Raw genomic sequence first — 12828 nt, forward strand, 5'->3', positions numbered from 1 at the left:
ATTATTCTCAGGTCTGATAGAATATAAAGCCCTTGGTTCTACCATGTGATTATGGTGTTAAGAAGGCTGATATAAATCTAAATATTTTTTTCCTTGGTAGCTTCCATTCTCCTTGGAAGCATTTTCAATTTGCCTTTCTTTGATAGAATACATCTAGGTATTAATAATAGCTAATACTAAAATAGTGATTATGAACAAGGCACTATTCTAAAGGCTTTACATATATTAACTCTTTTACTCCTCACTGTATTTTTTTAAGATAGTAAAATAGACATTTTACTATCCTCATCTTATTGATCGGTAAACTGAGGTACTGAAAGTTTCACTTTATGTAGTATTTCAAATAAAAGGTAAGTTGTCTTTTTTTAAACTCTGGGATATTAATATTCTTTATTTCTTCAAATATATCTTTCCTTTGTCCCCCACCATGACCATCACCACCTTTCTTCTGAGATTATTATTAGCTGGGTATTAGCACTTTAATTTTTATTTATTTATTTCTATTCTCCAAATCTCTTAATTTATTGTTATATTTTCTTTGTTTTTTTTTCAGTTACCTTCTAAGAGTGGTTCAATCTGATCTTCCAGCAAATGAATTATTTCTTCAGCTGAACCCTTTGGATTATTTATCCTATTTCTTCTGTTTTTTATTTCAACTATTATAATTTTCATGTTTACTGTGTCCACTTGGTTCTTTTTTATGACTTCTCCCACATTTAATTAACACCTTCCTTATCACTGAGTATTTCAGTTAAACTTATTTTAAATTCTTAGTCCATCTGTTCCAAGAATTCTGTTTCATATGCTATTAGTTTATCTCCTTTCTTTTATGGGTTGTTTTTGCCAATATCTACATTTTTTATTTTCTGAGCTCATGATATTGTCTGATAATATGAATTAGGGAATGGCCTAAGTTATATTCCTCCTGATGAATCTAAACCAAAGGGAAAGAGTAAGAATAAGTGGGGACCTCAACGTACCAAAGAACCTCTCTCAGTCACTTCTGTCTGCCGCCACTCCACTTGACAAATCTTTTGAATCATTTTTCAAGATGGCACAGTCTCCTTAAAATAAAACCCACTAGTCCTCCTATTTTTTTATTTATTTTTGTTTATTATGTTATGTTAATCCCAATTAAAAGCACCTAGGGAACAGAAGTAAGATCCTGGCAGCTGACGTCTGTTCCATTAGCCCCTCTGCAGCAGAACCTTTGCAGACCTTAATATTATGCCCTTGGCACTGCTAGGTCCAGGCTGTTGCTGTACATTTCTGTGCAGATGATGAGGCAATAACAGTCCCAAGTAATGTACAGAAGAACAAGACTCAAGAAAACTGAAAACCTCTAAACTCTTCCCACAGCTCAGGGGTTTCTCTTAGCTTTCACATCATTTCCAGATCCAGGCTTCTTTCTGCTTCTATAGTTCCTCCGGGAGTTTGGGGGAGGGAAGAGCAGACTACGCTAATTCACTCTCTTCAGGAACCAAATGCCACATTTCTGATTTTTCTGCCTCTTCTATTTGGGAATGGGAGAGAGGAAAGAAAAACTCAGTCAATCTCATTTAGATTTAGACAAATGGCTGATCAGGCTTATTTCCAAACAGCAAAGCCCTTTTTGTGTTTCAGCCATTCAGGTTTCCTACAATCTAATCAGCCAGAATCACCTTTCCAGCTACCACACGATATGCTTCAATAACCTTCAAGCCCCTCTTTTTCTGGTCATGGAATCTTCTGGAGCCTAGATGTTAATTAATATATACATAAAGTCCTTGAGTTAATATATATATAAAGTTCATGAACTTAAATCCAGAAATTTCCATTTTTCAAGTTATTTCGGGCCTTACTTTGGATCTGACATTTTCAACTGGTTCTTTAACTTCAAGCCTCCATAGCTTATTCAATACACTACACAGTGCTCTGATATTTTAAAAATTAAACAAACAAAAAAAAAACTCACAAAATCTTCCAAATGCTTTAGATTGCTTCTGATAAGCACAAAAGGAAATTCTCGCATTTTAAATTTGTTTTGGGAAACTGCAAAAGTCTCACCACAACCTTGGCTATTACAAGCTGAAGTTCAGGATAATCTAAATTCAGAATTTCTTCCTTCAAAACATTCTTACTGTTAATGAATTACGCAGGTATTGTACCTTCTGTGCCTTTCAAAAGGAGAAAAGCTGTTTTTTTTCATTTGGAGCAGAGTCTGTGATTACGGACCAACTAATTAACTTGTCTGATATGGAAGGGATGATATAATTTTCACTTCTAGCTTTTCTCTTCCATATGGACAGGGTTGCCGCTCATAAACACTGTGACTGCTGTTGGGCAAAAGCTTGTTCTAAGAACTTGCTTTAAGCTCATTTCTATACCTACCATTAAGCTCCCTTAGCAACAGAAAATTTTTAAAAGCCAGCCAAACTAAGTTACCAAGTTAAATTTCCACATATTCTTATTTATGAAAGGCAGGATTTTCCTCTAGCAATTTTCTGAACTTCCTTCCAGCCTTAAATATTTTTTATTATGTTAATCACCATACATTACATCATTAGTTTTTGATGTAGTGTTCCATGATTCATTGTTTGCATATAACACCCAGTGCTCCATGCAGTACATGCCCTCTTTAATACCCATCACCAGGCTAAGCCATCCCCCCACCCCCCCCCAGAACCATTGGTTTGTTTCTCAGAGTCCATAGTCTCTCATGGTTCGTCTCCCCCTCCGATTTTCCCCCTTCATTCTTCCTTTCCTGCTATCTTCTTCTTTTTTTTTTTTTAACATATAATGTATTATTTGTTTCAGAGGTACAGCCTTAAATAATAGACTATCACTATTACTTAATAAAGTAAACCATGAGATGGGAAAGATACTGCAGCTGGTCATGACAAAACCATAGGAGAAAATAAGCCTTCAAAAAAATTCCAACTTCCGGGACACCTGGGTGGCTCAGTCGGTTAAGTGTCTGCCTTCGGCTCAGGTCGTGATCCCAGAGTCCTGGGATCGGGTCCCACATCAGGCTCCCTGCTCAGCAGGAAGCCTGCTTCTCCCTCTGCTGCTCCCTCTGCTTGTGCTCTCTCTCTCTGACAAATAAATAAAAATATTTAAAAAAAAAAATTCCAACTTCCTTAGGAGAGTATTGGGGTGGGAGGTTCTTACTCTGCCATTTTAGTTAGAAGTTTATTTCTCTCTCACAAAAGGACAATTCCTGTTTTTTTACTGATTAGATATTACTCTTTGTCAAAGTACAGAATCAAATGAAAACTAAAACTACTTAGCTACTTGGTTAAAAAAATAAAAATAAACACCGTAGCAAAAAAACATTTAAACATTTTGCAAAGAAAAAGAAAAAGCCAGCAGCACACTTCTCATTGATCCAAAAGAAATTTGTCTGAGCCAGATATGGATAGACACATATACTTCATCTAAAAAAAATATTGGCAATTACATTAATATTGATATAAATAATAAATTGCCTTCCAAAGAGGAAAGCATAGACTACAAAAAAGACATCTGTGATATATAGCTCAAGAACTCAAAATTTAGATCCAGGACATAAGGGATGTTGGTTGATTTATAAAATGCCTTACTGCCTTGGGTTCGAGTGCCAGTAAGTATTTTAGATCATCAATACCATCATCCTTAATATATGCTTCTTAGAACATTTAAATAGCTGATGCAGTATTTCATTTATGACCATCCTGAGTAGGGTTTCTTTATGCAGTCTACAGACCCGGAGAGGGGAAGAAGACTGGTCAAATGATTAAATGCACCCTGGAAATTGGCAGTATTTCTGACCCTGCCTCAACCTGTAGTGTGACCTTGAGGATCTGCCATGAAATCTCAGGACCTAGAATGGACCTTAAAGATGTCTAATCTGGCCCCTCCAGGGGCATGTGCTCTCCTCTGGTAATAGTTCTAAGGCTTTGCTCATACCTTCTATATCACACTTGGCAGATAATAACCCACATTATTAAGTCTTAGGATACGTCAAGCACTGTTCTGAATGCTTTGCGTGAATCAGCACATCCAATGCTCAACATAGGCCAATGAGGAAGGTACCATTTCTGTTCTCATTTTTCAAGATGAGGAGGTTGATTTCTAAATGTTTTAAGTTACTTTTCCAAATTTACACCAAAACTTAAAAGCCTGCACTTTAACATTTGAACTCTACGTTGGGTCATTTTGAACTCTATTTCTAACAATTAAGCTCCTTGAGGGCATAGACGTTGTTTACATTTGAAATATTTTTCAGCACTTAACACACTTTGGGGTAGGCATACAAAAATACTGGTTAGTGAATTCATTTTATGGAAGGTGAATGCACTTGATATTCTCTGCCGCACCAGATCTTTCTACCATTTTCCACTCTCCTCTGGGCCCCTAGGAGGCTGACTTCCATAGCCTGTTTCACCCAGGCACCTTTCCCCTCTGGCTTCTGCTTAGGTCTGGCCAGTGGAGAAGGCAGTGGAGACTGAAAGGTGGGAGGAGAGAGATCCTATCTTCCCCAGCTCCATCACTTTGGCGCAGGAGATTGTCAGTGACTGTGTTGCTCAATAGAAAGCCACCGTGTCTGCCGGGCAGGGCAGCTAAGGCCCCAGTCACTGCTCTTTGTGGGTCTCAGTAGCTACTCCCTCCCCTGGCCCTTCAGATAATGCAGCCCCACTTAGCCCAAAGGTGAATCTTCATCCTTTTTTGATTTCCCTTAACCTTTCTCACAACTTTACAATGAGGACCTTTGTTAAATTCCTTTTAATTACTCTGTTTGTGCATGCCATCTATTTTCTGCCAGGCACCTGACTGATAAATAAAAATAAAGCTTAGAAAAATTAAGCAATTTGCCAATGAATGCCATTTATATCTCTCTAAGCAGATAGTGACATTATTGAGCACTTCCTATATGATGGGTACTATTCTAAATGCTAACAGCCACTTGGCAATAGAGTTTAGGATGTTCTTTAAGAAATATATCCCATTCTTTGTTCATATATTGCTTGTTTTCATCATAACTGGTGTGAACTTTGGCAAGTCATTTAATTGTCTGTACCTCACCTGCTCATCTGTAGAAGAGAGATAATGATACCTACTTCACAGATTTGTTACCAAGTACCTGGCACATGGTGAGTACTCAGTCAATTCCTATTAGAATCTGGTGCTCTGAACTTGGAGTCACTGCCATTTTCCAAAGAATTTGAGCCTTTTAGAAACAAAAGAACAAATAAAACAGTATCATTCAATCTACTTTCAATTTCATTCAGACTTTCCAGTGCTAGACTGACTTGTCTACAGTGCATATTGCTTAGATGTTTTAAGGAATGCTAAGGCATTTTAATATAGACCCCCAAAATATGTAAATATAAATCTACTATCCATAGGACACATGTAACATAGTCTGAAGTCCAATATAGAAAACATTAAACTAAACTAAACTAACATTTAATATGTTAAAATGGTAACTTACCCTAAATGCTGTGGATAAAGAGAAATGAACCATATTGACTGTACTGGCCAAAAATTATTGAATATTGGCAATTAAGTGGTCTTTGGAAATTATTAGGCCACCCTCTCTTATTCCAGTGATAAGAAAACTGAGGTTCAGAAAGGCAAAACCAGATATAAAGAGTTGCACCCAGGCCAGTGACTAGTTAGGTCTCAGAATCAGACCTCTTAACTCCTAAACAAATAGTGGCTCTTACCCTAAAAACGTTGATCTCTTCAAGTTCCTCATGTAAATATTAGTTTAATTGTTTTAAGTCCATTTCTTTTTATATCTTCTGCCATCCAAATATTCATATTTTCACCCAGGTAAACAGTTTCATAGAATAATATTTGGTGTTATAGTGAATAGGATTCCTGAGAGTATCTAAAATATAAGACAAGTGGGGTGCCTGAGTGGTTCAGTTAAGCGTCTGAATCTCTTAAGTGTCTGACTCTCAATCTCAGCTCAGGTCTTGATCTTAGGGGCCATGAGTTCAAGTCCCACAGTGGGTTCCATGCTGAGCATGGAACCTACTTAAATAAAATAAAATAAAATAAAATATAAGACAAGTACCCATGGCACAAAGAAATACAGAGAACTTCCATTTAAAAAAAAAATTAAATAGGAATTCTTATCCTTTGGGATTTCATAGGCCAGTATTTTTTTAATCAAGTTATACACCTATTAGAATGGCCTAACTGGAATACCGACAACACCAAATGCTGCCAAGCATGTGGAGCAACAGGAACTTTCATTCATTGCTGATGTGAATGTAAAATGGTATTGCTATTTTATAAGATAATGTAGTAGTTTCTTGCAAAACTAAACATATTCTTACCATACAATCCACTAGTAGTGCTCCTTGGTATTTACCCAAGAGAATTAAAAATTTATGTTCACACAAAAACCTGCACATGGATGTTTTTAGCAGCTTCATTCATGATTGCCAAAACTTGGAAGTAACCAATATGTTCCTCAGTAGGTAAATGGATGTATTCCATTGTCTAGTATATTCCATTGTGGTACATCTAGACAATGGAATATTATTTAAAACTAAAAAAAAAAAAAAAAGCTAGTGAGCCATGAAAAGACATGGGGGAAACTTAAATGCATCTGTCCAAACCCATAGAATGCCCAACACTAAGAGTGAACCATAATGTAAACTATGGACTTTGGGTGGTTAAGATGTGTCAGTGCAGGTTCATCAATTATAACAAACGTACCACCATGGTGGGGGATGTAGATAATGGGGGAGGCTATATATGCGTAGGTTCAGGAGGTATATTAGAAATCTCTGTACCTTACCATCAATTTTGCTGTGAACCTAAAACTGCCCTAAAAAAAAAACACAATAAAAATGTAATAAAAAATTAAGTCACTAACAAATTGTTGATAAATCTTTATTTTTCAAATATATATATATGCATATATATGTGTGTGTGTGATATCTAATCCATAAAACAGCGGGAATTATCCATTTGCAAGAGAGACATAGCTGCTAAAGTGGCAGAGTAAAAAAATAGCCCCACCCCCCTCCTTTCAGCAGCTCAGACTTCTATGTTTTACAAATGTCATTTACAACTTCTTCTATCAAATAGGAACACAATAATATCAGAGTAAGACAATTATTCCCTGCTTCACATCACAGGATAGAACAATTTCTAGGACCAGCTATTGGAAATTACAACTATATAACATTGATATAAAACATTAAGTGCATAATTTATATATCACCATGAACTAAGAATCTTAGGATGATTTTGATTAACTGAGCTCACTCCTCACACTTACATGCAAGTATTTGAGGGTTATGTTGTCATTCAGATCTCTAGTTTCCTGTCCCATCCCGGAATGAAATAGAAAGCTCTGCTTCAGGGCCCTTCACTTTTTCCCTAGAGACAAAACTACACAAAATTCCAGAGATTTCATCCCTGAGACAATCTTTTCCAATTGAACAGCTATTTTTCTGCCATTACCAACTAGTCTCTTAAGAGTTTGAAAAAAAATATCTTTAATTATTTCCTTCCAGTGATCTGGCCATACAGGATCATCCTGCTTTACTTACTTAGTTTTAACCAAAGTGTGATTCCCTGTCAGCAAACTTTGTTAATTCTGCAGTTCACAGGGGAATAGAAAGGACCAAATTCTGAATTGTCATGAATTGTCATTATTTCTTTTTTTCCCCAATTTATGTTCTTGTTGTGGCCAGAGGATTCATTCCTATCACAACTGGCACAAAGCCTTTTTTGTCCTCTCAAAGCCTCACCTCTCCAGAGCATATTCTTGTAGATATTTATCATCAAGAGTTCTATAATCAAGGATTATAGCAAGAGAGGATTGTATGTGACAATCTTGGGTAGAGATGCCATGGGAAGTTACTCTCCCATCCTTAGTGTGAGTAAATCATAGACAGCAAGATGGACCAAAACATCATATTATCATAATACAAGATCTACCTAATCCACCTCTTTGACTTGATTTCCTACCACTCTTACACTAATTCATCCACTTCTCTGTTATCTGGTCCCCTTGATGCTCCTGTACAGCAGCAAGTATGCCTCTGCCTAACAGTTTCGTACCTGCTCTTTCTTCTGCTTAGAACATACTTTTCCCCATAAAGCAATGATATTTACCCCCTTACTTTATTTGGACTTTGAATGTCATCTTAGATGACACTATCTAAAGATAGCACCACCCATCATGCTCTAGATACATTCCCTGCTTTATATTTCTTTAAAGATTGTATTATCTGCCATTATATTATATTACCTTATTTGCTGATTGAACTCATTCTTACTACATCATAAGATCTGGGAGGACAAAGACTTTGTTGATTTTGTTTTTCACTAAATTTCTGTTTCTAGAGTGAGGCCAGGTATTTCATACTCTGTATTTGTTGACTGACAAGGTGAATAAATTATTATTACCAATCTTTCAGTTTAAGTATTCATTTGCATTGTTCAGAATTGGATTACTTCCTCTTTTATCCATCCCCTCAATAGTTTTGGGAAAGAACTACCAATTATATCCATATATAAGGAATAACTCCTAGATATGTAACAAATCAATGAACTAAAGTCTCTTAATCTCCCAGACCTCAACAGAGCATTTTAGGGCTTCCTCAGATCACTAAGGTGAGTATTCATGTTGGTTAAGCTCTTAGGTGGAAGAGATATATGAAAGTGCAGAGGAAGATATTAATATGTGACTCTGTCTTCTTTCAGCAATCTTTATATTCTGCCTTATGGCCAAAAGCAGTGGGGTTCTGGCAGTCTATTTTCTTTTTCTTTTCTTTTCTTTTTTTTTAAGATTTTAGATTTATCTATTTGACAGAGAGAGAGAGACAGCGAGAGAGGGAACACAAGCAGGGGAGTGGGGGAGGGAAAAGCAGACTCCCCGCTGAGCAGGGAGCCCCATGCAGAACTCAATCCCAGGACACTGGGATCATGACCTGAGCTGAAGGCAGATGCTTAACTGACTGAGCCACCCAGGCATCCCTGGACTTTAGTAACTCAGTGTTACCCCCTGAAAGTCATATGATATTATGACCTAAGGAGCAGCAACTTCAAAAATCAGACAAACCTGGGTTCACCTCCCCAACTCTGCTACTGTGTGATTTTGAGTCTATTACTCACCCTTTTCAAGTTTCAGCTTCTTGAAGATAGTATTGGAATTTGTCAAAGGGTTAGTAAGAAGGTTAAAGAGAATATGTATAAAGTGAGAGACACAGAGTAGACACTTAAGATACATTTGGCTTTTGTTGTTGTTGTTAAAAGCTGAAAACCACCTATTATGCATGGTCCAGAACCGTGGTATTTAAACTGTAGACCACAGATTCCTTGAGTTCTATGGAGGAATCTAATTATTTGGATGGGGGTGGGTGGTGGTAGTGGGTAATGAGGGGATGTGAGTGAAGTTGGCTAGTGAGGCAGAGAGCTCATGCATGAGACCTTCAGTCAGAGCAATTCCAATGTCATATGGTTTGTTTTTTATTTTGAAATTTCTGATTTATTTAAAACAGTCTCTAATCCCAATGTAGGTCTTGAACTCATGACTCTGAGATCAAGAGTCACATGCTCTACTGACTGAGCCAGCCAGGCACCCTTGTATTTTGAAATTCTGAATGTAATTTTCTTTATTTTCACAAAGAAAACACATTTGGATTTTGTATCTGATTATATAAAAATACATGATTATTTAAAAACTCTTTAATCATGTATAAAAGCATACCTATAGCTAATTCACTGAGAGAGATTCAGTAGAGTGCAAACAGGAAGTAGTGTTACTCTTTCTAGCTACATCTTTAAATTGTTCCTATTGACCTGTTTTCCCCTATATCTAAATGAAATTTCAGGCCGATCCTATAACTCTCCTAGTCATTTTCATAAACTAACAGGTGATCTCAATTTTCAGAGAATTAAAAAATCTATAATGCTGCCTATGAACAAAATTTAAGCATCTTATTAAATTTAAAACTTCAGCCTTTCCTGCCAGAGATTGCTTCAACAAGATTCTCATTTTCACATATTTTATGAGTCCCTTTGTCCCTTATATTCTGGAACACATGCCCAGCTTTCTGATGGTTTTCTGAAACACAAACACTTGAGGAGTTGGGAGAAAATGCATCCTCTAACTTGAAAGGAGGGGCAAGACCTCAGTAATCTGATAAAAAAAAAATCCCTTTCTCCAATATTCAAATCTTCTTTTATGCAGCTTAGAAGTGGGTGACCAGCTAAAGTTGGCAAGGACTGACTGTAAGGATGGTCCTGCACTTTTCTTTTCTACTTATTGGTGTGTGGCTTGTCCTTTTCTCAGCTTTAGGTCCTCAGCTCTAACTATGAGATACTAATCTCCTGAAATTTCACCACTCTGAAATAACGACCAGCAAAACGTTGGGAACATTTCTGAAATCAAGATCATAACAAACATACAGTTTTTATCATTAAGTCTTTCCCTTTTCTTTTATACCTCTGCCTTTCTCCCCTCTTCCCTTATCACCTGAATAGCCACTATTGACAACCTGGTGTATGTCCTTCTGCAACTTAGAATACATAATATTAAGAGTTTCTTGTTATTTGTTTACTAAAAGTGATAACCTTATGTTTATCATTCATAAGGTTATTGGTCTTGTGCTTTTATCATTTAATATTGCATCTTAAAAATCTCTCCCAGGTCAACTATGCCAGAAAAATTTTATATTTTACCTACTTACATTATTCTATGTTATGAATTTACATAATTTATTCACTCATTCTCCTTTTGTTAGACATCCACTTTGTTTTCAGTTTTCATATATCCCAGTGGCTTATTTTCCTGTAGAATAGATTCCTAGCTGAGGCAATGCTGAGTTGAAAGGTATATGTATTTTCAATTTTAATATCTCTTGCCAGATTTGTTTATAAGGCTATAATAAATAACATTTCTACTTACAAAGTATAAGCCTACCTTTTATCCTATGATTTACAAAGGGTGTTATCTCTTATAATTTGGTTCAACCTTATAAGCACAAAGAATGTGTCATTTTTTTTTACAAGCAGTCAGGACTACCAGTGAGGCTGAGCCTCAGTCAGTATGTTCATTGGTTGTCTGGATTTACTCTTTTGTAAACTATCTATTTATTCATGATGCACTTTGTTCATCTTTCTATTTTTTCTCATCATTTTCTTATCAATTTGTAAGAGCTCGTCTTATTCTAATGTTGTTGTCTTATATTTATTATGAATTTTCCCCTCAAACATTTATTATAGACTTTGTGTATGATAGATTTTGCCATAAAAATGTGTCTAAAGTTTCATATAAATATGTCTATAGGATTTTTTGTTTTTGCTTAACCAGCAGAGATTTTTGTCTTTATTATATAATAAGTTCCTAGATTATATATAGGTTTCTATAATCTTTAAATGTTTATTTAAATATATAATTCAGAGGAGTGAGATGGTGGAGGAGTAGGAGACCTAAACTTCGTCTGGTCCCAGGAATTCAGCCAGAGAGTTATCAAACACCTACAAACTCAACAGGAGATCGAAAAAAGAATAGCAGCATCTCTATGAACAGAAAAGCAACCACTTTCTGGAAGCATATATTTTTCTGGGGTCATTGTTACCCTGTTAGCATTTTGTTCTCTCATTTATCTATTCTCTTCTGGACAAAATGGCAAGATGGAAAAACTCACCTCAAAAAAAAAAAAGAACAAGAGGCAGTACCGACTGCCAGGGGCATAATCAATATGAACATTAGTAAGATGTCAGAACTAGAGTTCAGAATGATGATTATAAAGATACTAGCTAGGATTGAAAAAGTATGGAAGATACTAGAGAATCCCTTTCTGGAGAAATAAAAGAACTAAAACCTAACCAAGTTAAAATCAAAAAGGCTCTAACTGCTAGGATAAATGAGGCAAAAGAGAGAATTAGTGATATAGAAGACCAAATGATGGAGAATAAAGAGAGCGAGAAAAAGAGAGAAAAACAGCTACTGGATCATGAGGGCAGAATTTGAGAGATAAGTGATACCATAAGATGAAATGATATTAGAATAACTGGGATCCCAGAAGAAGAAGAAAGAGAAAGAGGGGGGCAGAAGGTATATTGGAGCAAATTATAGTGGAGAACTTCCTTAATTTGGGGGAGGAAATGGGTATCAAAATCCAGGAGGCACAGAGAACCCCTTTGAAAAACAATAAAAATACGTCAACACCCCTACATCTAATAGTAAAACTTAAAGTCTCAGAGACAAAGAGAAAATCCTGAAAGCAGCTCGGGACAAGAAGTCTGTAACTTACAATGGTACAAACATTAGATTGGCAGCAAACCTATCCACAGAGACCTGGCAGGCCTGAAACGACTGGCATTATATATTCAAGCACTAAACGAGAAAAAAATGCAGCCAGTAGTACTATATCCAGCTAAGCTGTCACTGAAAATAGAAGGAGAGATAAAAAGCTTCCAGGACAAACAAAAACTAAAGGAATTTGCAAACATGAAACCAGCCCTACAAAAAATATTCAAAGGGGTCCTCTAGAAAAAAAGATAGCCTAAAAGTAACAATGACCAGAAAGGAACACAAACAATATACAGTAACAGTCACCTTACAGGCAATACAATGGCACTAAATTCATATCTTTCAATAGTTATCCTGAATGTAAATAGGCTAAATGCTCCAATCAAAAGACACAGGGTATCACAGTGGATAAAAAAACAAGACCCATCGATATGCTGCCTGCAAGAGACTCATTTTAGACCCAAAGACACCTCCAGATTGAAAGTGAGGAGGTGGAAAACAATTTACCATGCTAAATGTTAATTGACATCAAAAGAAAGCTGGGGTGGCAATCCTTATATCAGACAAATTAGATTTTA

The 12828-nt window shown here is 36.2% G+C and overlaps 1 long non-coding RNA gene across 4 annotated transcripts in view; it reads right to left on the minus strand.

Annotated features, from left to right (window-relative positions):
* LOC145716095 (uncharacterized) overlaps positions 1-12828 on the minus strand; it is a 388856-nt gene that overhangs the window by 237938 nt on the left and 138090 nt on the right. For 3 of the 4 annotated variants that reach the window (XR_014138454.1, XR_014138450.1, XR_014138452.1), the window contains exons 1-3: positions 6309-6567; positions 5688-5854; positions 5102-5188 (exon numbers count right to left, since the gene is read on the minus strand). This is a non-coding gene — a long non-coding RNA (uncharacterized LOC145716095). Of the gene's footprint in view, positions 1-5101; positions 5189-5687; positions 5855-6308; positions 6568-12828 lie in introns of those variants that run through there. The other variant, XR_014138453.1, reaches the window with a different exon arrangement.

This window comes from Leptonychotes weddellii, chromosome 1 (assembly GCF_054177405.1).
Source record: "Leptonychotes weddellii isolate Sample4059 chromosome 1, ASM5417740v2, whole genome shotgun sequence".
NCBI classification, from domain to species: Eukaryota; Metazoa; Chordata; class Mammalia; order Carnivora; family Phocidae; genus Leptonychotes; species Leptonychotes weddellii.